This window comes from Phyllobates terribilis, unplaced genomic scaffold (genome assembly GCF_046119375.1).
Source record: "Phyllobates terribilis strain yellow unplaced genomic scaffold, ASM4611937v1 Scaffold_4__5_contigs__length_816908805, whole genome shotgun sequence".
NCBI lineage: Eukaryota > Metazoa > Chordata > Amphibia > Anura > Dendrobatidae > Phyllobates > Phyllobates terribilis.
In genome coordinates, this window is record NW_027362764.1 from 570,180,657 (window position 1) to 570,203,647 (window position 22,991).

Consider the following 22,991-nt stretch of genomic DNA (forward strand, 5'->3'; position numbering starts at 1 on the left):
TCACTCCGTTCTCCCGGCTGCCGGCAACTTTGAATTGAAAGACCTGCCGACGTCAGCGTCACGTGACCCGTCACATGACTCTGACGTCACCGCAGGTCCTACAACTCACTGCAAGTGCCGGAAACCAAGCGGGAGCGCAGCGCGGGCCGACAGAAGGTAAGAATACATTTATTTTTTATTTTATTCTTCTTTTTACAGCTTTTTTAATGGTACCTGGGTGTGGATGAGACTCTCCTCTCCTCCACACCCGGGTACCATCCGCACATTAGAACGCACCAATTACGCAAGTACAAATGCTGTCTTGCGGAATTGGCGCGTTCTAATGCAAGTCAATGGCGGCGAAATCGCCGCGTTTCCGCAAAATTAATTGACATGCTGCGGATTTTTGACCGCAGCGTTAACGCTGCGGAAAAATCCGCATCATGGGCACAGCACATGCGGATTTCCATTGGGGAACATTGCTGCCCTTCTACCATGCGTTTTTCATGCGTTTCCGCGGCGTTTACGCAACTGCAAAAACGCCGCGGAAACGCATGAAATACGCATCGTGTGAACACAGCCTAAAACAAGAATAAAATAAAAAATATATATATACTTACCATCTGTCGGCCCGCGCAGCGCTCCCGCTTGGTTCCCGGCACTTGCAGTGAGTTGTAGGACCTGCGGTGACGTCAGAGTCATGTGACGGGTCACGTGACGCTGACGTCGGCAGGTCTTTCAATTCAAAGTTGCCGGCAGCCGGGAGAACGGAGTGAGCAGGACAGCGCGGGCCATCGGAGGTAAGTATATACACTCTCTCGGGTCACACTGTATAAATCCATGCTGTTTGCATGGATTTATATAGTGTGACCTAGTTATCAAGCACTTTCCAGGTGATGCTAAAATCGCCTGGAAAGCGCTTGTCAATCTGCATGCGGAAACGCATGTGAATCTGCATGTGGATCCGCATGTATTCTGCAGGAAAAACGCATGCACAATCTGCATGCGTTTTTTCTGCCAGGGAGATGCAGAAATGATGCAGAAATTTTCTGCTTCATTTCTGCATCGTGTGCACATACCCTTAATATAGGTTTTGCACTTAACAATTCCATATAGCTACTCTCCAGTAAAAGGCATAAAAAGTGTCTAAAACCCATAATAAGTTAGTCGTATGACATGCATGACAGTTTTTTGGCTCATTTTAATCATTAATTCTTGAACATTTTGCTAAATAGATGTCCACCATTGAGTCTACAGTGCACCAAAGTTCACCATAAAAGCAGTTGTTGGAAAAATGAGTCAGACTTTACCAACATAAACAGTTCTCAGAACAGACACCAGTTGAGTGATTTTACACCTTACCCATTTTCTGCAATTAAAGGGGTTGTCCGGTCTAAATGAATAAGTCTGCAATTATTCTATGTGACTGCAGACTTATGAAGCCCGTAGGGCACGCACTGTATACTGCGAGGTTTCTGAGCCGGGACCAGAGGGTATATATGCTTTATACATACTGCTGGCCAGTGGGCGCAGCCTCGCTCCATACACTTGTATTGAGGGAGGCCACACCCCATCCAGTGACCTGGCCGTCTAGTGGGTATGGCCTCGCTCAATACAAGTGTATGGAGCGAGGTTGCGCCCACTAGACGGGATCTGCCCGGGAGTATGTATAACACATAAGTACTCGCCGGTCCCGGCTCAGAAATCAACGAATCCACGCAGCGCACAGTGCGTGTGTCGGGGGGATTCTCATGTCTGCAGTCACACAGATTGACTGCAGACTTTTCATTTTAGACTGGACAACCCCTTTAAAGTTGTGATGATGGTGGGGAAGTTCTTGTGGCACACATTGGGTTCCATAGGTCTTGCAGTTTACCTGAGCTTTGTTGATGACCATGTACAGGTGCTTCTCACTAAATTAGAATATCATAAAAAAGTTAATTCATCTCAGTTCTTCAATACAAAAAGTGAAACTCATATATTATATAGAGTCATTACAAACAGAGTGATCTATTTCAAGTGTTTATTTCTGTTAATGTTGATGATTATGGCTTACAGCCAATGAAAACATAAGTCATTATCTCAGTAAATTAGAATTAACAAAAAACACCTGCAAAAGCTTCCGATGCGTATAAAAAGGTCCCTTAGTCTGTTTCTGTAGGCTCCACAATCATGGGGAAGATTGCTTACTTTACAGATGTCCAGAAGGCAGTCATTGACACACTCCACAAGGAGGGTAAGCCACAAAAGGTCATTGCTAAAGATGCTGGCTGTTCACAGAGTGCTGTATCCAAGCATATTAATGGAACTTTGAGTGGAAGGAAAAAGTGTGGTAGAAAAAGGTGCACAAGCAACCGGGATAACTGCAGCATTGAAAGGATTGTTAAGAAAAGGCCATTCAAAAATTTGAGGGAGATTCACAAGGAGTGGACTGATGCTGGAGTCATTGCTTCAAGAGCCACCACACACAGACGTATCCAGGACATGGGCTACAAGTGTCGCATTCCTTGTGTCAAGCCACTCAGGACCAATAGACCATGCCAAAAGCGTCTTACCTGGGCCAAGGAGGGAAAGACCTGGACTGATGCTCAGTGGTCCAAGGTGTTGTTTTCAGATGAAAGTAAATTTTGCATTTCATTTGGAAATCAAAGTCCCAGAGTCTGGAGGAAGAGTGGCGGGGCCACAATCCAAGCTGCTTGAGGTCTAGTGTGAAGTTTCCACAATCAGTGATGTTTTGGGGAGCCATGTCATCTGCTGGTGTAGGTCCACTGTATCTTATCAAGACCAAAGTCAGCGCAGCCGTCTACCATGAAATTTTAGAGTACTTCATGCTTCTCTTTGCCGACAAGCTTTTTGGAGATGGAAATTTCATACTCCAACAAGACTTGGCACCTGTCCACACTGCCAAAAGTACCAATACCTGGTTTACAAACAACAGTATCACTGTGCTTGATTGGCCAGCAAACTCGCATGACCTTAACCCCATAGAGAATCTATGGGGTATTGTCAAGAGGAAGATGAGAGACACCAGACCCAACAATGCAGACGAGCTGAAGGCTGCTATCAAAGCAACCTGGGCTTCCATAACACCTCAGCAGTGCCACAGGCTGATCGCCTTCATGCCACGCTGCATTGATGCAGTAATTGATGCAAAAGGAGCCGACCAAGTATTGAGTGCATTTACTGAACATACATTTCAGTAGGCCAACATTTCAGATTTAAAAACATTTTTCAAGCTGTTGTTATAAAGTATTCTAATTTACTGAGATAATGACTGTTGTGTTTTCATTGGCTGTAAGCCATAATCATCAACATTAACAGAAATAAACACTTGAAATAGATCACTCTGTTTTTAATGACTCTATATAATATATGAGTTTCACTTTTTGTATTGAAGAACTGAAATAAATTCACTTTTTGATGATATTCTGATTTAGTGAGAAGCACTTGTATATCCCTTTATGGCAACAGTGTATCCAAATTGTAATGGCTACTTCCAGCTGGATAAAAGGTAATCTCACAAGTCACATGTCCATGAACCTGAGTTCAAGGGGCTTTTAGAAAGGATTGTGATGGAAGGAGAGATTTGTGCAGTTGATAAATACCTTATTATGTCCATATAATACATAGGGCCCGATTTATTACTTGCAATTTTTTAAGTCACTTTTCCTTTTTATCTTAAGGTATTTGTTGATATATTTTGTGTCACATTTTTCAAAAGAGCACATGTGGTTCTTGAATTTGGCTGAAAAAGAAATGTTTTCTTTAACCGTTTTTGTCGACTTTTTAGCGTAGAAAGTTATAAAACGTTTAAAATGTCGCAAGCTAGTCTTCAGCTACACGAAAAATAAGAACTCCTCCAGAAACCTTACTCCAGACAGGGATTGGAGTGAGATGCACCGAAAAATGCAACATTTAGGAAAAGTTGCCATTCTCGCAATTCATGAATCTGTTTTAAAACATCTGGATAAACAAATTTGTCCAGGAAATATAAAAAAGACTTAAAAAGAAAGATTAAATAATAGCGCAAAACAAATAGAGGATAAGGCGTAAAAGACAAATGACAGAGCAGTTATAAGTTCGGATTCGATGCATCTTTTGAATACTGCTTTTTTATGTTGCACACGATGGCATGTTAGGAATAATCTGATGCTGCCCTATCAAGGTTTTGTATGGTAATTTTGCAGTATTTTGGTATACTATTCTTAAAAAAAAAACAATTCTAACGGAATGGAAAATTTATATACTTGGTGACATTTTAGGTAAATTACTGTTCACGTGCTGTATAATTTTATTTGCTACATGTTTTATCAAAAGTTGTCAGTGCTGGTTCGAAGACTACTCATTTCCATTAAACTGTAGAGATTTTCTCAATATTTTGTAAGGAAAAAAACACTTTATTCCCTAATCTCATTACACAAAACCGTTTCATTTGCATCATTAAAGACTATTTCCTCCTGGCTTTGTAGTCCTGCTCAGCCATTTATGAGGTTTCAACTATGCAGGTTTATATGTCATTAAGGGTTATTGGAAGTCTTCGTAACATCCCCTGTGGGAGATGGAAAAGCTGCCTTTAGTGCTCGTCAACCTGGATGTCCAGTGTAGGGCCGAGAAAAATAATAACGACTTGTCGGCTTTTAGTTCCTGGCATTTTTATATGAGGAAGTCTCCATGAATCCACAGCCACCATTAGAGACACCATTACATGCTCCACATTAGCTGCACTTTAATAAAATAACGCCTTATGTTAATGCACTATATGGTCAAAAGTATTGGGACCCACTTCTTATTAGGCCTCATTCAGACGGCAGGGATTTTTCTTATATATAAAATCATGGACCTTTGTTCATCAGTGTTTTGGATCCAAATTTCATCAGTGTTTGGTCAGCGGGTCAGCTTTTACACCCTTTTACCATCAGTGTTTTATGAGTAATTTTTCACTGATGGGGAAAAAAATAACAAAGTAAACCCAAACAAACAGCAAATCTTCTCCTATACATTACAATCACAGACGGCACATGGATTGCACAGTGATGTCATTTTTGTGCGTTCCATGATTTTCGCGGACGCAGCGATTTGTATGGATAATTTTGACCCATGGTCAAAAACAGACATGTCTCCGTGTTTTCTTGAGGACTGTTCAGTCTGCAAAAATCACAGACATGTGAACAGCTTCATAGGCTGCAATGGGTTTGTAATCTAGCCGTGAAAACCACTGATAAGAACACTTACATGACTCAGGCTATGTGCCCAAGATGCAGAAATGAAGCAGAAATTTTCCTGAGCATTTCTGCATCTCCTTAGCAGAAAAAACGCATGCGGATTTTACATGCGTTTTTTCTGCCAGGGAGAAGCGTTTTTTAAGCGTTTTTGCATGCATTTCTTCAAGCGCTTTTCCAAGCGATTTTGAGCATCACTTAGAAAAGTGCTTGACAAGTTGGTCACACAATATAAATCCATGCAACCAGTATGGATATTGTGTGACCAACTTATGCTGCTTTAAATGCAGCATCAATAGTAAAAAAAAGAATTTAAAACGTAAAAAATAAAAAAAACATTATACTTTCCTCTCCGGCGGCCCCCGGTCTCCTTCTCCGGTGACGTCCTCAGCGTTCCGCGATGTTCTGAAAGGACCTGCGCTGACGTCATTTAGTCAGCTGACAGGTCACGCGAACGCTGAAGTCAGCGGTCACGTGACCATCACATGACTAAATGAGGTCACCTCAGGTCCTTTCAGAACATCGCGGAACACAGAGGAAGCCACCGGAGAAGGAGACCGGGGGCCGCCGGAGAGGTAAGTATAATGTTTTTTTTTATTTTTTACGTTTTAATTATTTTTTTACTAATGGTACCCGGCTCTGGAGGAGAGTCTCCTCTTCTCCAGACCCGGGTACCATACGCACATTGAACCGCATAAAATCCGCATGTACACATGTATGCATGCGGATGTTATGCGGTTCAATGCAAGTCAATGGCGGCAATTTCGCCACGATTACGCACAAGAAATGGTTGTGCTGTGGATTTTTCCGCAAAGATTATCCGCAGCGGAAATGCGGATTATCATTGGGAAACATGGTAGACAACTTAACATGCGTTTCTAATGCGTTTTTGCAGTGGAAATGGCGCCGCGGAAACACATTAAATCCGCATGGTGGGCACACAGGCACACTGATTTTTGAATAAGGCCTCAGTTGAATTCAGGTTTTTCTTTTGGCCCCATTACCTCAGATGTATATAATTCCTCGTCTATCACTCGTCAGTCAATTGCGTAATTGTCCTGACGATTGGAAGCAGCGGAGTTGCAGCTCCTGACAATTTCTATGTCCAAGTACATATATACAATCCTGACATCAACAAGCACAATGCCAATTGTCAGATGGAGTGGTAAATCACTCTTCTCTATCTGGCATCTGATGGACAAATGGCAGGAGAATGTTTCCTGCCTGATTACATAGTGTCAACTGTAATGTATGATGGATGGGGGATAATGCTTTGGTGTTGTTTTTTAGAGGTCTGCCTAGGCTCCTTATCTACAGTGAACGGAAATCTTAATGCTTCATCAGATGAAGGCTTCTAACTTTGTGGGAACTGTTTGGGGAAAACCCTTTTCTATTCTAGCCAGACTGTGCCCCAGTGCATAATGCAAGGTCCATAAAGGCATGGTTGGCTGACATCTGCGTGGAAAAACTTGACTGGTCTCCATAGAACTATGACCTAAACTCCATCAAACTCCTACAGTGTTGAATGAGATAGCCTCATCAATCTTCATTATTGTTCATTCCAGCGTTTGACCTCACAAATGCTTTTCTGGATGAATGGGCAACAATTCCCACAGACACTTCAAAATCTTTTAGAAAGCCTTCCCATAATATAGGAGGCTGTTATGGGTGAAAGGGAGGGCCAACTTCATATTAATGCTTATGGATTTAGAGTGAGATGTCATAAAAGCTCCTGTATGTGTAATGTGTAAGTTGTAGTAGATCAATGTGCAAAAAGTCTTATGGCAGAACATATAGGCCCAACGCTTCCTTACTTCAAAGCTGTAGGCACAGAATTACCGTACATCGTATTACAAAGGTACTCTAGAAGTTGGCTACCCGAGTCCTTAACATGACACAGGTACATAGTATAGGCCAGTAGATTTTTATGGGTGCTTATTTTTGGTACCATATAACTTACAATTTGTACAGAGCAGCAATAAGATCATGTTCATGCGGCTGTAGTAATTTCTACTTACATTTTATTTGAAATAAACATTGTTGTCACCTCAATTGATTCTTTTAAAATTGCAGTATAATCATGTTCAATAATTGCACAATTGATGCCACACATTATACGTAAGGCTTCAATGATAGTATAATCCTTATTCTAACACACATTGAGGTGCACTGATACACTTCGTTGTGTTAAAATTCAGGAGATCTTGAAAATGATGAAGAATAAAAATATTAACATTATTAGAATGTTCCGTAACTTTTCATTAACAGTAAATAAGCTTTATTTATATAACACTTTACAACTCCTTTATTGAGATTTGTATACGACAGATCATATGGATAGTATATTCCGAGTCTTGTCTAATTGTTATAGTATGTATTATGATTTTGCTATGTTGCTACATTAAGTTTTATTTGGTCTATATACTTTGATATATCGCAGAAGTTCAAGACCATCATATAAAATGAATCATACAGAGGTGACAAGAGAAAGTATCTCACCCTCATCTTTTGTTAAGCAGCTGAGAGATGCGCCAACTCATTAGGCGTAGTGATGAGCGAGCATACTCGTTACTCGAGAATTAAGAGCATGCTTGGGTGGTTTCCGAATATCTTTGACGTGCTCGGGTGTTATGTTTTAGTCACTTCGTGCTCATGATTTGCGACTGTTTGACAGCTTTAATATAGGTGAGAAATGCCTGTTTGTTAGGCATTCCTCACATGTATTAAAGCTGTCAAACAGTCGCAAATCATGCACATGGAGTGACTCTAACATAACATTTGAGCATGCTGCAAACACCTGGCGAGCACACGAGCATGCTCCCCGAAAGGGTTAACAGAACACGCTTGCTCATCGCTAATTAAAAGGCATCCAACATTTTGCTCCAGTGCGCACTGGCTCAAGACTGGGGAAAAAAACTCCATCTTGAAGTATTCTCTCCAGAATCTTCTAAATATATGAATAATAAAAACATGAACTAGGACTGTGTGAATGAGACCTTAGAGGCATTGTGCAGTACTCGGACAACCCCCTTCTTAAATAATATATTCCCTTAAGTAAAATAAAAATAACAGATACTCACCTCCATTTGTGCTGTTCCAGAGATGAGAGCGCTGGTATCAGTCACACTTCCTTCAGGCGAACCTTAGACATCCAAATGAAGTGTGAGAACTGCAAGCCATTAGAAGTCGCTGATTGGCTGCCGTGTACACGTTGCATTATGTCATAAAAGTCCTGGAAGACCCGACGTCATCATTGCTTTTAGTGGTGCCAGCGTGGGAGGTATCTGTTATTTTTATTTTCCTCTGAGTAATATGGTATTTAAGAAGAAGTTGTCTGAGTAGTGGACAACCCCTTAAAGGTAGCGGTCTCTAACCTTTAGTTCTAGACCGCTTACGGGGCTACTCCTGGGTGGGCTTCATGCCCTCATCTTTGTATAATGCCTAAATAAATATCCATTACGCATAATAAAGGTATTGGCATTCCATCTCTGAAACTATCCGACTGCTAAATACCTAATTTATCTCCATTGCGTAAAGTTCCAGCTGACATTTCACTGGGACTGCTAAAGTAATCTAAGTAAGGTCACTTGCAATTACCAGAAAAAGAAAAACCTTTATAGAGGAAATGATATCCTCTATAGAAAGATAATATCATGCAAAGAAAAATGGACATTTATTTAGCATTACGTGATTGACAGGTTTTACACATTTTACCAGCCTAACTTAATTTTCAGAGTTAACATGGAATTAGGTGGAATCATGGCTGCCAATGTATTCACTTTGTTACATACATCAAAATCCAACAGTAAAGAAGGGTAATAATGTATCCGGGTAAGTAGGTTTGGACTGGGGTGCCAAGGGCCCACCAGTAGCCAACCCCAGGGCCCCACTTTTCAGCTACATGCAAATGTGACATTATCCTCAATCACAAATTTATATAACAATGAACTGGGTAGATTGTTAAATGAATAAGATGCTGCCGTGTCTGTACATAGTGATTCAAGTACCGTATATTCCGGCGTATAAGACGACTTTTGAAGACTGAAAAATCTTCTGTCTAGTCTGGGGTCGTCTTATACGCCGGTAATGTTTTTGAACTTTCAGAAATTGACATGCGGGGATACTCTGGGGGTGTTAATAAGCTGCCGTGGCCGTATCCCTGCCATGTGGGAGTTAATATAAGGTGGAGGGAGTTAAAATACAGCGGCGGTAGGTCCAGACAGTCAGCGCTTCTGTGCTGAAACTGACACATCGCTGCGCTGTGACTTCTCAGGCCTGGGACACAGCGCAGCGTATTCCCAGCAGCGGAAACAGACAGAACCTAGCGAACTTTTCTGACACATCGCAGTGTCTTCCCAGCTCCGGACACAGCGCAGGGCTTCTGTGCCGACAGCTTTCACTTGTCACAGAAGCGCTGCGCTGTGTCCGGAGCTGGGAAGTTCGCATCGCTTCTGTGACAAGTAGTGTTGAGCATTCCGATACTGTAATATCGGGTATCGGCCGATATTCGCGGTATCTGAATTCCGATACTTAATTCCGATACTTTTACAATATCGAATACCGGAATCGGAAGTTCCCATAATGCCTGCGCTCTGCAGTGTCTCTGAAGGATGACAAGCTGGATGGCAGAGCTCAGCTGAGATCCAGCCTGTCATCAGAATGCCATCCCAGCGTGGGAGAATTCTCCTGATTGTTTAAAAGCCGGCGGGCGGTAAAAAGCCGCCGGCTTTTAAACAATCACACAGCCCCATACTGCTTCCCCGCAGCCTCCCACCCCGATCCTCCGCTCCCCTCGCCACCTCCCATCCCGATCGTAAGTTAGGACCGGGCGGGGAGTGCAGCACAAAGGAGCGGGGAGCGAAGGACCCGGGCGGGGAAGCCGGCAGTGAAAAGACTTCACCGCCGGCTTTCCCGTTCTGTGCTGCGCTTTCCCGCCGGTTATTTCAAATGAACAGCTGAGGTATCAGGTGATGCCGATCAGCTGTTCATTTGAAGTCGCCGCGGTGCCCTCAGAGGGTTCATGTGAGTTCATGCTTGACTGCATTGCATGAACTCACATGAAATTTCCCACGGTCTCACAGGTCAGCCTCACCTCCCAGACCCGTCATGATTGGTGTGTGCGGGTGTCTGTGCGTGTGTCTGCGAGTGTGTGTGGGGTGTCTGTGCGATGTCTGCGGGTGTGTGCGGTGTCTGTGAGATGTCTGCGAGTGTGTGCGATGTGTCTGTGCGATGTGTCTGTGCGATGTCTGCGAGTGTGTGCGGGTGTGCGCGGTGTCTGTGCGATGTCTGGGGGTGTGTGCGATGTGTGCGGTGTCTGTGCGATGTCTGCGGGTGTGCGCGGTGTCTGTGCGATGTGTGCGGGTGTGTGCGTGCAGGCAGACATAGGCCGATGTGACACTACTACTCCCATCGGCCTATGTCTGTCCCCCGTCCACTCCTGCCAGCAGGATCAGCTCGATGGGAGCAGTAGTTCCCATCAGCCTGATCCTGCTATATAAATTGCCCTACTGTGTCCCCAATAAATGTTAAATACATGTCATTGGTGGCCAGTGGTTACCTACAATAAATTAGTTCATACATTACCTGTCCCCGCCGATCGCCACCTAAAATAAAGTAAAAAATAAAAAACTACATCTATACTCACCTAGACACCTAATTCCCCGAAGCCATCGATCTCCTGTAATAAAATATAAAATAATAAACCACAACCTTATCCTTACCCCTCCGTAGTAGTCCACGAGTGTCCCACGAAGATCTCCAGTTCAGAGCAGCCACATAGAATGTGACCGCTCTGAACCGCTGCCGGAGCTAGAATGACGGGGCCGTAAAGCAGCCCCGTCATTGCATAAGCGGGTTCGCCGGAGTTCAGGCAGCGCTGCTCCGGTTAGCTCCTTTACGGCCCTGCTGTATCGTGAGAAATTCCCACGGTACAGCAGTGCCGTAAAGGAGGTCTCCGGAGCTGCGCTGACTGAATGCACTCCGGTGACCTCAGTCAGTGGCTCCCGCTGCCGGGAGCGGACGTGTTCCCGGCAATGTGAGCTTACAGCAGCCATGCACAGCTGTCACCATCTCCAGATGTGACAGCTATGCATGGGAGATCAGCGCAGGAACGTGGACAGGTAACTATTTTTTTTTTAGTCAACTAAGAATTAAATAAAATGGTGTGTTTTATTTCAAATAAATTATTTTTTTCTTGGTGTAGTGTGTGTTTTTTCTTTTTAACACTTTGTAGGTTAGTAATGGGGGTGTCTTATAGACGCCCATCATTACTAACCTGGGCTTCATGGCAGCTGGCGCTGACATGAACCCCAGCCCTATTACCCCCTGCCACCGCACCAGGGCAGCGTGGAAGAGCGAGGCTAAGTGCCAGAATTGGCGCATCCTATGGATGCGCCATTTCTGGGGCGGCTGACGGCTGGTGTTTCTAGCCTGGGAGGGGGCCAATATTCATGGCACCCTTCCTGGGCTATTAATATCAGCCCCCAGCTGTCTGCCTAGCCTTTGCTAGCTATTAAAATAGGGGGGACCCCACGTCATTTTTTTGGGGGGGTCCCCCATTTTAATAGCTAGTAAAGGCTAGGTATTCAGCTGGGGGCTGATATTAGTAGTCTGGGACGCTCCGTGGGTATTACCCCCTTCCCAGGCTTCAAACATCTGCCCCAGCTGTCTGCTTAACCTCCGCTAGAGACTAAAATTACGGGGAACCCCACGCCAATTTTTTTTAAAATAAATCCTTTATTTTAACACTAAATGACAAGTACAGTAATCAACACTGTCACTGTACTTCATATATATGTGACTGACATGTTTCTATCTATCTAATCTATGTGTGATTCTCTATTCCTTCTATTCTAAATTGTCGGGTACAGATGCTGAATTGCCGGCCGGCTTTTTTAAAGAGACGGTGCACGAAAACACTATTATATTTTTTAATAAATCCTTTACACTAAATGACAAGTACAGTAAGCAACACTGTCACTGTACTTCATATATATGTGACTGACATGTTTCTATCTATCTAATCTATGTGTGAAGCTCTATTCTGTCTGTTATAAATTGTCGGGTACCGGTGTATGCCGCTGATGAAAATGGATGATAGTAATGTTGTTGTTGTATGCCTTATGTTTATGAGTGACAGTTTTCCTGCTATATACCTGCATGTCATAAGAATTTAAATTAAAAAAGGACCATGTTAAATTCAAATCTGTTTTTTTTTAATTTTTACCGGTGTTTGGTATGCGTTGGAAAAGGGGTAGTCTTATACGGTGAATATATCCTAAACTCTATATTTTAACAGGAAAGTAGGGGGGTCGTCTTATACACCAGGTCGTCTTATACGCCGGAATATACGGTATATAGTGCCAAGTACTGCTCATATAAGAGGGTGCCTTCCTCCCCGGGCAGAGACGCTGACCAGCTCACCTCCGCGGCCCCCAACCAGAGTGTCCCGCTCCTCTGTCCTCCTTCCACGCTGTCTCACACAGTGTGCAGATCCCTGGACACTGTGCTTAGGGTTCTCGTTACACTCCCAACTTACTTTTCATATGTTAGATGTGTGACTTCTCTAGGGAAAATTAATTACCTTTATGAATTGGCACAAACAAGAGTTATGTTACATACTGATTAAGATTGTACATATAGCAGCATAGACACATACACTAATGTAGGTTGACAAAAGTGTTGGGAAACATTCCACTTTTAAGAGCTTTTACGACATCTGATTCGAAATCAGCAGGCATTAATGCAGAGATATTATCCCCTATTTGAGCTATAATAGCGTCCACTATCAGGAAGTCTGGTGAGAGAAAAAAAAACAGTAGGAGCTCCCTGTGTAACACCATGGGTAGCAAGTGAGGGTGAGTTGGAGGGTTGGTCGCTTTCCTCATCAGGCACAACGACGTATGGAGTGATGTATAATCCAATCGTGGCTGCTGCTCCGGCCGCTGTGCTCACACCAAATGGAGAGAGGACATAAGAAGTAAAGGAGAGAGGAGTGTGGTAGATCCCGGGTGCTGATGTACAAATATAAAAAAGTATCCAATTTATTGCAACTTGTTTCAGACTAGAACCTACCATTTCCTCAGGCACTCTGCATCACTATTCTAGGATGGTATTCTTCAAATGTTTGTAATAGGTCTTTGGGAATTTTTATCCATTCATCCAGAACATCATATGTGAAGTCAGACACTGGTGTTGGATAAGAGGGTCTTGGTATGCTCAAGCATTAAGATTTCCCTTCACGGGAACTTATGGGCCTAGCCCCTAAAAAATAACCCCATAGCATTATCCTTCCTCCACCAAACTTTATAGTTAACACAATACAGTCAGATAACAACATTCTGGCAGTTTCCAAACCACCCACTCATCCATCAGACAAATATAGAAGTGTGATTTGTCACTCCACAGCACACTTTCCACAGCTCCAGAACTGAGTGGCAGTGCGCTTTACACCACTCCATCTGATGAATTGTGCTTGGTGATGTAAGGTTTGTATCACCTGCTCAGCTGAGGAAACCCGTGCCATGAAGCTCTCGAGCACACAGTCTCTGTGCTGACGTTAATGTCAGAGGAGATTTGGAACGCTGTTGACTCCATCTGCAGAGCATTGACGACGTTTATGCACTCTGCCCCTTAGTACTTGGTGACCCCATGATCTTCCACTTCGTAGCTGAGTTTCTGTGCCTCCTAAACTCTTCAATATTATCACTCACAGTGGATCGTAGATTATTTATTAGGGAAGAAACTTCACGAACTGACTTGTTACAACAGTAACATCCTATTGAAGTATGACACTCAAATCCAGTGAGCTCTTTAGAAGGACCCATTCTTTCATGAATGTTGGTACAAGCAGACTGCGTGACTAGGGCTGGAATTTATACAACTGTGGCAATGGGACTGAATGGAAACCTGAACGCAGTGATTAGAGATGCTTCCCAATACTTTTCTCCATATATTGTACATGGGTAAGTCAATAACTATAGGTAAGTCAATAACTATAGTACTGAGTACTGAACAATCGATTAAAGGGGGAATCCAGGCAATAATGGTAACTGTCAGTAGATCACATTTGTGGAGTGTGTGATCACTGGCCTCCACAGCACTGATCATTAGTACCCTTGACATGTTTGCTTTGAACAACACATTTGCATTCATTGTGACTCCTGTGCTTGTGAATGAACACTGCTCCATAGTGGAAGGGGGTGGGTGAGTATTGTGCACATGCTCAGTACCCAATGGTCCCATGTATATAATTTCTGTGCTGTCATTTGCTAAGAACCAGGAGTGATTCATTAAGGTAAATGATTTAACATTATATAGTGAAACTTCCTACCACCCAATATTGCATTGAAATGTGGTCCTTGAGAGTGGTGGTCGTCCCAAAGAATATGATCACTGTGTATTTATCGCATAAAATCCAGTATGGATAAGGGTGCGGTCTTCTCCTAAAAGATGTAGTGTTTGGAGATTTCACTGTGCGCATTGATACAGATGTAGCATCTGCCAACATGACCAGTAGTGTAGCCGACGTCCGCTATTAGATTAGTGCGTCACTCAATTACAGTGAACCAGAAGGGGTGCGCTATGCAAACTGCATAGAGCTCCGGGGCTCGCTATCCTGTTACTGTAGCACAACAGCCGCCATATTGGTGGCTGTATATGTACAGTATATGTGTCTACAATGTAGTTTCCTTCCTTACACAGCCTTGATTTTTCTAATCTTAGAAAGGCCTTTTTTATTTCTATGTCCCTGAATGCAGCACATGCCGTAGTTATAACTGTGGGCACTGGGAGCGGGCACTGGTATAGCACTGCGCCTGCTGTACACACATTGGACGCTTTGCTGTGCACTTTCTATTTACATCAGTAGTGAGGCTTCCGACTTTGTTGGAACAGTCCTTCTGGTTTGCCGGGAGGTGCACCTCCACTGATCTGATATAGATGGCCTATCCTAACGGGGCTATGATCAAACGTCCTGGGAAACTGCTTTAATAACACAAGTTTCAGTTTTATTTAATGAACAGAATAGCAGATTACACTACATTAGTGTCACCAAGTTCAACAGATTCCAGACAAAGCGTCTCTTCCATGATAATGCCAGGCTGATCCCCAGGATTCCGTGTCCTGGCCTCCAGGATGGCATGCCGACACGTACGATCGCTGCAAGCAGTCCTGTGTCTACATCACACGTCCATATTGGAGGCTGAGATACATAGTTCCAGGGGGACAGGCTAGTGTTACCAAGGGAGCGAAAGAAGTTATTCTCAACTTTTGTTTTGTTAGTGCACCACTGTAGCGTTTTTGTTTTTTTATTTTACTGCTGGAGTGGAGCCACTAATGTAAGTTCCCTGCACATGGTACTATTCTTACCAGCTGCCATGTTCAGCTCTGGAGTGGTGCCACCAATGTAAGTTTCCTGCACCTGGTACTATAATTAACAGCTGCCATATTCAGCTCTGGAGTGGAGCCACTAATGTAAGTTTCCTGCACCTGGTACTATACTTAACAGCTGCCATATTCAGCTCTAGAGTGGCGCCACTAATGTAAGTTCCCTGCACCTGGTACTATACTTAACAGCCGCCGTATTCAGCTCTGGAGTGGTGCCACTAATGTAGGTTCCCTGCACCTGGTACTATACTTACCAGCCGCCGTATTCAGCTCTGGAGTAGTGCCACTAATGTAAGTTCCCTGCACCTGGTGCTATACTTACCAGCTGACATATTCAGCTCTGGAGTAGTGCCACTAATGTAGGTTCCCTGCATCTGGTACTATACTTACCAGCTGCCATATTCAGCTCTGGAGTGGTGCCACCAATGTAAGTTCCCTGCACCTAGTACTATTCTTACCAGCTGCCATATTCAGCTCTGGAGTGGTGCCACTAATATAGGTTCCTTGCACCTGGTACTATACTTACCAGCTGCCATATTCAGCTCTGGAGTGGTGCCACCAATGTAAGTTCCCAGTACCTAGTACTATTCTTACCAGCTGCCACATTCAGCTCTGGATTGGTGCTACTAATGTAAGTTCCCTGCACCTGGTACTATACTTACCAGCTGCCATATTCAGCTCTGGAGTGGTGCCACTAATGTAGGTTCCCTGCACCTGGTACTATACTGACCAGCCGCCGTATTCAGCTCTGGAGTAGTGCCACTAATGTAAGTTCCCTGCACCTGGTGCTATACTTACCAGCTGACATATTCAGCTCTGGAGTAGTGCCACTAATGTAGGTTCCCTGCATCTGGTCCTATACTTACCAGCTGCCATATTCAGCTCTGGAGTGGTGCCACCAATGTAAGTTCCCTGCACCTAGTACTATTCTTACCAGCTGCCATATTCAGCTCTGGAGTGGTGCCACTAATATAGGTTCCTTGCACCTGGTACTATACTTACCAGCTGCCATATTCAGCTCTGGAGTGGTGCCACCAATGTAAGTTCCCAGTACCTAGTACTATTCTTACCAGCTGCCACATTCAGCTCTGGATTGGTGCTACTAATGTAAGTTCCCTGCACCTGGTACTATACTTACCAGCTGCCATATTCAGCTCTGGAGTGGTGCCACTAATATAGGTTCCTTGCACCTGGTACTATACTTACCAGCTGCCATATTCAGCTCTGGAGTGGTGCCACCAATGTAAGTTCCCAGTACCTAGTACTATTCTTACCAGCTGCCATATTCAGCTCTGGATTGGTGCTACTAATGTAAGTTCCCTGCACCTGGTACTATACTTACCAGCTGCCATATTCAGCTCTGGAGTGGTGCCACCAATCTAAGTTCCCTGTACCTAGTACTATTCTTACCAGCTGCCATATTCAGCTCTGGAGTGGTGCTACTAATGTAAGTTTCCTGCACCTGGTACTATACTTACCAGCCGTTGTTTTCAGCTCTTCTCAGTGCTGCTCTTGTCAGTCTCCAATAGTTTGTGACCTGCCAGATCGCTCCGGTGTTTGCTGATCCAGAAATCACAACTCAATGTAAGTCAATAAGAGCGAGAACGAGGGTCTCATAGACATACACTGAGAGCTTGTGACTGTTGCCTCTGACTTCCGGTCAGTCAGAAGTTACGGTCACAAGATGGCGGATCAGGACCGGAGCGGCACCAGGAAGAGCTGAAGATGGCAGCTATCAATCATAATACTAAGGTCAAGAAACTTAGATTAGTGGCAGTACTGCAATAAAAAAACCCCGCTGGAGTAATGCTTTACGCTTGTGCTGCAGATTTGGCTGTCGATCCACATGTAATCTACAGCAAAACCCCAAATTATTGGATTTTGTTGCCTTTCATGTTCAATTCAATAGGGACAATCCATAACAAATGTATTTTTTATTTTACTTATATAGCGCCATTAATTCCCAGCACTTTTCACACTTTATCATCACTGTCCCCATTGGGGCTCACAATTTAAGTTCCCTATCAGTATGTCTTTGGAGTGTGGGAGGAAACCGGAGAACCCAGAGGAAACACGGGGAGAACATACAAACTCCTTGCAGATGTTGTCCTTGGGGAGATATGAACCCAGGACACCAATGCTAAGTGTAAAGGTTGTTTTTCTGCAGTGTGTGAATGAAATTTGTGTAAATTGCTGCTACTGTATTTAGCGGTGGAATTTCCTTGTGATAAATGGAAATTGTGAAGGTTTGAATATAACCTTAGTGAGCTGTGGAAGAACAGACCATGGGTAGTAAAGAATGGCATGGCCACTAAAAGTTGTATGAAGAGAAATCAACTGGGGAGGCTTCCATGCCCTGGTGGTACCGTTACTGGACCTGGTGGAACCATTACTGGATCTGGGGGCACAGTTACTGGACCCGGTGGCACCGTTACTGGACCTGGTGGCACCGTTACTGGCCCCGGTGGAACTGTTACTGGTCCTGGTGAAACAATTACTGGCCCTGGTGAAACAATTACTGGCCCTGGTGGTACCATTACTGGCCCTGGTGGTACCATTACTGGCCCTGGTGGTACCATTACTGGCCCTAGTGGTACCATTACTGGCCCTGGTGGTACTATCACTGGCCCTGGTGGTACTATCACTGGCCCTGGTGGTACCATCACTGGCCCTGGTGGTACCATCACTGGATCTGGTGGCACCCTTACTGGCCCTGGTGGTACCCTTACTGGCCCTGGTGGAACTGTTACTGGCCCTGGTGGAACTGTTACTGGCCCTGGTGGTACTATCACTGGCCCTGGTGGTACCGTTACTGGCCCTGGTTGTACCATCACTGGATCTGGTGGCACCGTTACTAGATCTGGTGGTACCCTTACTGGCCCTGGTGGAACTGTTACTGGCCCTGGTGGAACTGTTACTGGCCCTGGTGGTACTATCACTGGCCCTGGTGGTACCGTTACTGGCCCTGGTGGTACCGTCACTGGATCTGGTGGCACCGTTACTAGATCTGGTGGTACCTTTACTGGCCCTGTTGGTACCCTTACTGGAACTATTACTGGCCCTGGTGGTACCCTTACTGGCCCTGTTGGTACCATTACTGGCCCTGGTGGTACTGTCACTGGCCCTGGTGGTACTGTCACTGGCCCTGGTGGTACCGTTACTGGCCATTGTGGAACTATTACTGGCCCAGGTGGAACTATTACTGGCCCTGGTGAAACTATCACTGGCCCTGGTGGTATTGTCACTGGCCCTGGTGGTATTGTCACTGGCCCTTTTGGTACCGTTACTGGCCCTGGTGGAACTATTAATGGCCCTGGCGGTACCCTTACTGGAACTGGTGGAACAGTCACTGGCCCTGGTGGTACCCTTACTGGAACTGGTAGAACTATTACTGGCCCTGGTGGTACCCTTACTGGAACTGGTGGAACCGTTACTGGCCCTGGTGGTACTGTTACTGGCCCTGGTGGAACTATTACTGGCCCGGGTGGTACCCTTACTGGAACTGGTGGAACTGTTACTGGCCCTGGTGGTACTCTTACAGGAACTGGTGGAACTGTTACTGGCCCTGGTGGTACTATCACTGGCCATGGTGGTACTATAACTGGCCCTGGTGAAACAATTACTGGCCGTGGTGGTACCCTTACTGGCCCTGGTGGAACTGTTACTGGCCCTGGTGGAACTGTTACTGGCCCTGGTGGAACTATTACTGGCCCTGGTGGTACTATCACTGGCCCTGGTGGTACCGTTACTGGCCCTGGTTGTACCATCACTGGATCTGGTGGCACCGTTACTAGATCTGGTGGTACCCTTACTGGCCCTGGTGGAACTATTACTGGCCCTGGTGGAACTGTTACTGGCCCTGGTGGAACTGTTACTAGCCCTGGTGGTACTATCACTGGCCCTGGTGGTACTATCACTGGCCCTGGTGGTACCGTTACTGGCCCTGGTGGTACCATCACTGGATCTGGTGGCACCGTTACTAGATCTGGTGGTACCTTTACTGGCCCTGTTGGTACCCTTACTGGAACTATTACTGGCCCTGGTGGTACCCTTACTGGAACTGATGGAACCGTTAATGGCCCTGTTGGTACCATTACTGGCCCTGGTGGAACTATTACGGGCCCTGGTGGTACCGTTACTGGCCCTGGTGGTACTGTCACTGGCCCTGGTGGTACTATCACTGGCCCTGGTGGTACCGTTACTGGCCATTGTGGAACTATTACTGGCCCAGGTGGAACTATTACTGGCCCTGGTGAAACTATCACTGGCCCTGGTGGTATTGTCACTGGCCCTGGTGGTATTGTCACTGGCCCTTTTAGTACCGTTACTGGCCCTGGTGGAACTATTAATGGCCCTGGCGGTACCCTTACTGGAACTGGTGGAACCGCCACTGGCCCTGGTGGTACCCTTACTGGAACTGGTAGAACTATTACTGGCCCTGGTGGTACCCTTACTGGAACTGGTGGAACCATTACTGGCCCTGGTGGTACTGTTACTGGCCCTGGTGGAACTATTACTGGCCCGGGTGGTACCCTTACTGGAACTGGTGGAACTGTTACTGGCCCTGGTGGTACTCTTACAGGAACTGGTGGAACTGTTACTGGCCCTGGTGGTACTATCACTGGCCATGGTGGTACTATAACTGGCCCTGGTGAAACAATTACTGGCCGTGGTGGTACCCTTACTGGCCCTGGTGGTACTGTTACTGGCCCTGGTGGTACCGTTACTGGTGGAACTGTCACTGGCCCTGATGGAACTCTTACTGGCCCTGGTGCAACTCTTACTGGCCCTGGTGGTACTATTACTGGCCCTGGTGGTACTATTACTGGCCCTGGTGGTACTGTTTCTGGCCCTGGTGGTACTGTTACTGGCCCTGGTGGTACTATTACTGGCCCTGGTGGTACCGTTACTGGCCCTGGTGGCACCCTTACTGGAACTGGTGGAACCGCCACTAGCCCTGGTGGTGGTACTAATACTGGCCCTGGTGATACTATCACTGGCCCTGGTGGTACCCTTACTGGCCCTGGTGTTACCGCTACTTGCCTTGGTGAAACAATTACTGGCCCTGTGTCCATGCAGCTCGCCCTCCTCACTGCAGAGGATGCTGTGATCGGTGCAGCAGTCTGGTGGTCGCTGACCCTGCCGGCTGCATTATCCCCAGCAGTCCCGGTGCTGCCCCATAGCTGAATGCTAGTCATCTGTGCAGACACCTCGTCTCCTGGCTTCTTGTCATTGCGGTGATTGGTGGGCTTCCCGTCCTGTGGGCGGGGCTGGCTGCACGGTGCCGGCTCCTATTGGCGGAAGCGTGCAGTAGAGGGGGCGCAGTGCGCTGAGGGGGCTCCGCCGCTGCTGCAGCTGCTGCTGTGCAGTGTACTGGGCCGGGCAGCTGACGCGTGGCTGCACACTGTGCTCACCCGATTCCAGCGAGCTACCCGGGCAGCCGTGGTGCTGAAACCAAGGTATGTGCTGTGCCTGCTGCACCAGTATGCCGGCTTCCCGTCCGGTGCCCGCTATGCCCGCGCTGCTGCAGCCCAGGATCGCGCATGGAGGCTTTTCCTGAGACTCCATTACTGCAGCCTGTAGGGTAACGTGAGGTGAGGGAGAGGGGCACAGGGTCTGGCTGGGCAGTGCCGCCCTCAGCGCCTGACATATGCTGCTCTCACTTTCCAGCTCTGCTGTTATCAGGTTGCCTTTCTGTCTGCAGGAGAAAAATCACATCATGAGGCTCCGGGCGCTGCGCCATCTGTGGGGGGCACTTACCTGCCCTGCATGCTGGGGGAGGGCGCAGGGCACTGAGCTCCATCCTGCTGCTGCTCATCCTTCCCCAGCAGCAGCCCGTGCCTTCTGCAATGCGGTGGGTGTGGTGACTAGTAAATTAGAGATGTGCACCTCTGCAGTGGCAGGCAGCTAGTGCAGGAGCCGCCGGGTCCCCAGCGCTAGTGTCTGCCCTGCTCCCTCCTAGCAGGACCTGGCTGCTGTGAGTACAGGACATATGGCTTTCATTATGCACAGCTGGACTATGAGCAATGGAAAAGGCTGGGATCAATAGGGAGTGGGATCTGGCTCGTGCGGTGCAGGGAGAACTGCAGCCCAAGTCAAGAGTTCAACTTTCCCCAGGATAGGACTGCTGGTCCGGAGGGACCGTGTGCATGGGCTATGGGATTGTGTATATATATAATATATACTATATATGTGCCCATGCACACAGGTCTTACTCAGCAGCCGCAGTGGGAGCTCAGGCCTGGATACTTTCCCATTACGGACATTCTATTGTTAGGGGCTGCGTCCTAAATGCTGAGATTTGGGAATCCCATTTCTTACATATTATTTATTCTGCCTCTTCTCGTGGTCTGCTCTGATGCTCTGGTACTTACTAAACTGGGCACTGCTCCCTGGTGTTGCCCTGTGGCATGATTTGACATAATTGGCCTGTGCAGATCCTTGAAGGTACCCTCATGCATGTTGACCTTTGCAGCCCCTCCCCAGCTCCTATGGTCTCCTGAGATCTGTAGCCCACTTTTAACTCATTCAGTACGACATGCTTCAATGTGAACCGCTGTTAGGTCTTAAAGGGTTTCGTGTATTTAAGGTAGGAAAATAATTATCAGACCAAGAGCAATGCAGTTATAATAATGCAGTGACGCATGCACTAGATACACATGTGTGTGTGTGTGTATATATATATATATATATATATATATATATATATATATATATGTATATATATATATATATATATATTATATGTGTTTGTGTGTATATGTATAATATATATCTATCTATCTCATATATGCAGATGTGAGACAGAGATCTTATTAGTGTGTCTGTGCACATGACATCTGCCAAAATAGCAAATAATCGAGTAATTTGTGGCCATAATTAATGCTTTTATTTAGAGTTTTAGTTTTCCTATGTATTAAACAGCTTTCCATGTCACTTATCCCAAACTTTTGCACATCTGAGCCGTGAATTGTTATTCTAGCTGCAGTTTCGGATTGTCTTAATAGCCGCACCCTATGTACAGTATCCCAATATTTTGTCCATTATTGTGTCTGATTTTCTCATATGCTAATTATATAACGGGAACTGTGCTGGTGTTAGTGAAATGTCCGCAGGCAGGGTGCACTGCTGTTGTATTGGCGAGAGTGCAGGCGATGCTTGACCATGTAGTGTGACATCATTATGGCACTGGGAGTTAAGGGTGGGGCACCCAGCGGCTGTCTGCGTCTTCTGTATGATTTCACATCACTAATTGAGTGAATATGACTGGTCCCATAGTGGGCTGAGCAAGGAAGTGCTTTATACAGAAGATGGCATCTTTTCTGCATGAGTGAATAAAATGCTGAAATTGCAGTCAGTGTCTCCAAAGTCATATGCTATTCTGACGTATATAGAAACCTTTTCTTT

General features: G+C 45.7%; 1 protein-coding gene across 31 annotated transcripts in view; it reads left to right on the top strand.

The window, feature by feature from the left end:
- Positions 1–22,991, top strand: part of EPB41L3 (erythrocyte membrane protein band 4.1 like 3) — a 376,691-nt gene that overhangs the window by 94,938 nt on the left and 258,762 nt on the right. For 11 of the 31 annotated variants that reach the window (XM_073679091.1, XM_073679094.1, XM_073679097.1 and 8 more), the window contains exon 1: positions 20,881–21,043. The exons of 1 other annotated variant lie outside the window; for it this stretch is intronic. The gene's annotated coding sequence lies outside the window, so the exon portion shown is untranslated. Of the gene's footprint in view, positions 1–84; positions 157–20,874; positions 21,044–21,453; positions 21,562–22,991 lie in introns of those variants that run through there. 19 more of the 31 variants (XM_073679069.1, XM_073679078.1, XM_073679073.1 and 16 more) reach the window with 9 other exon arrangements.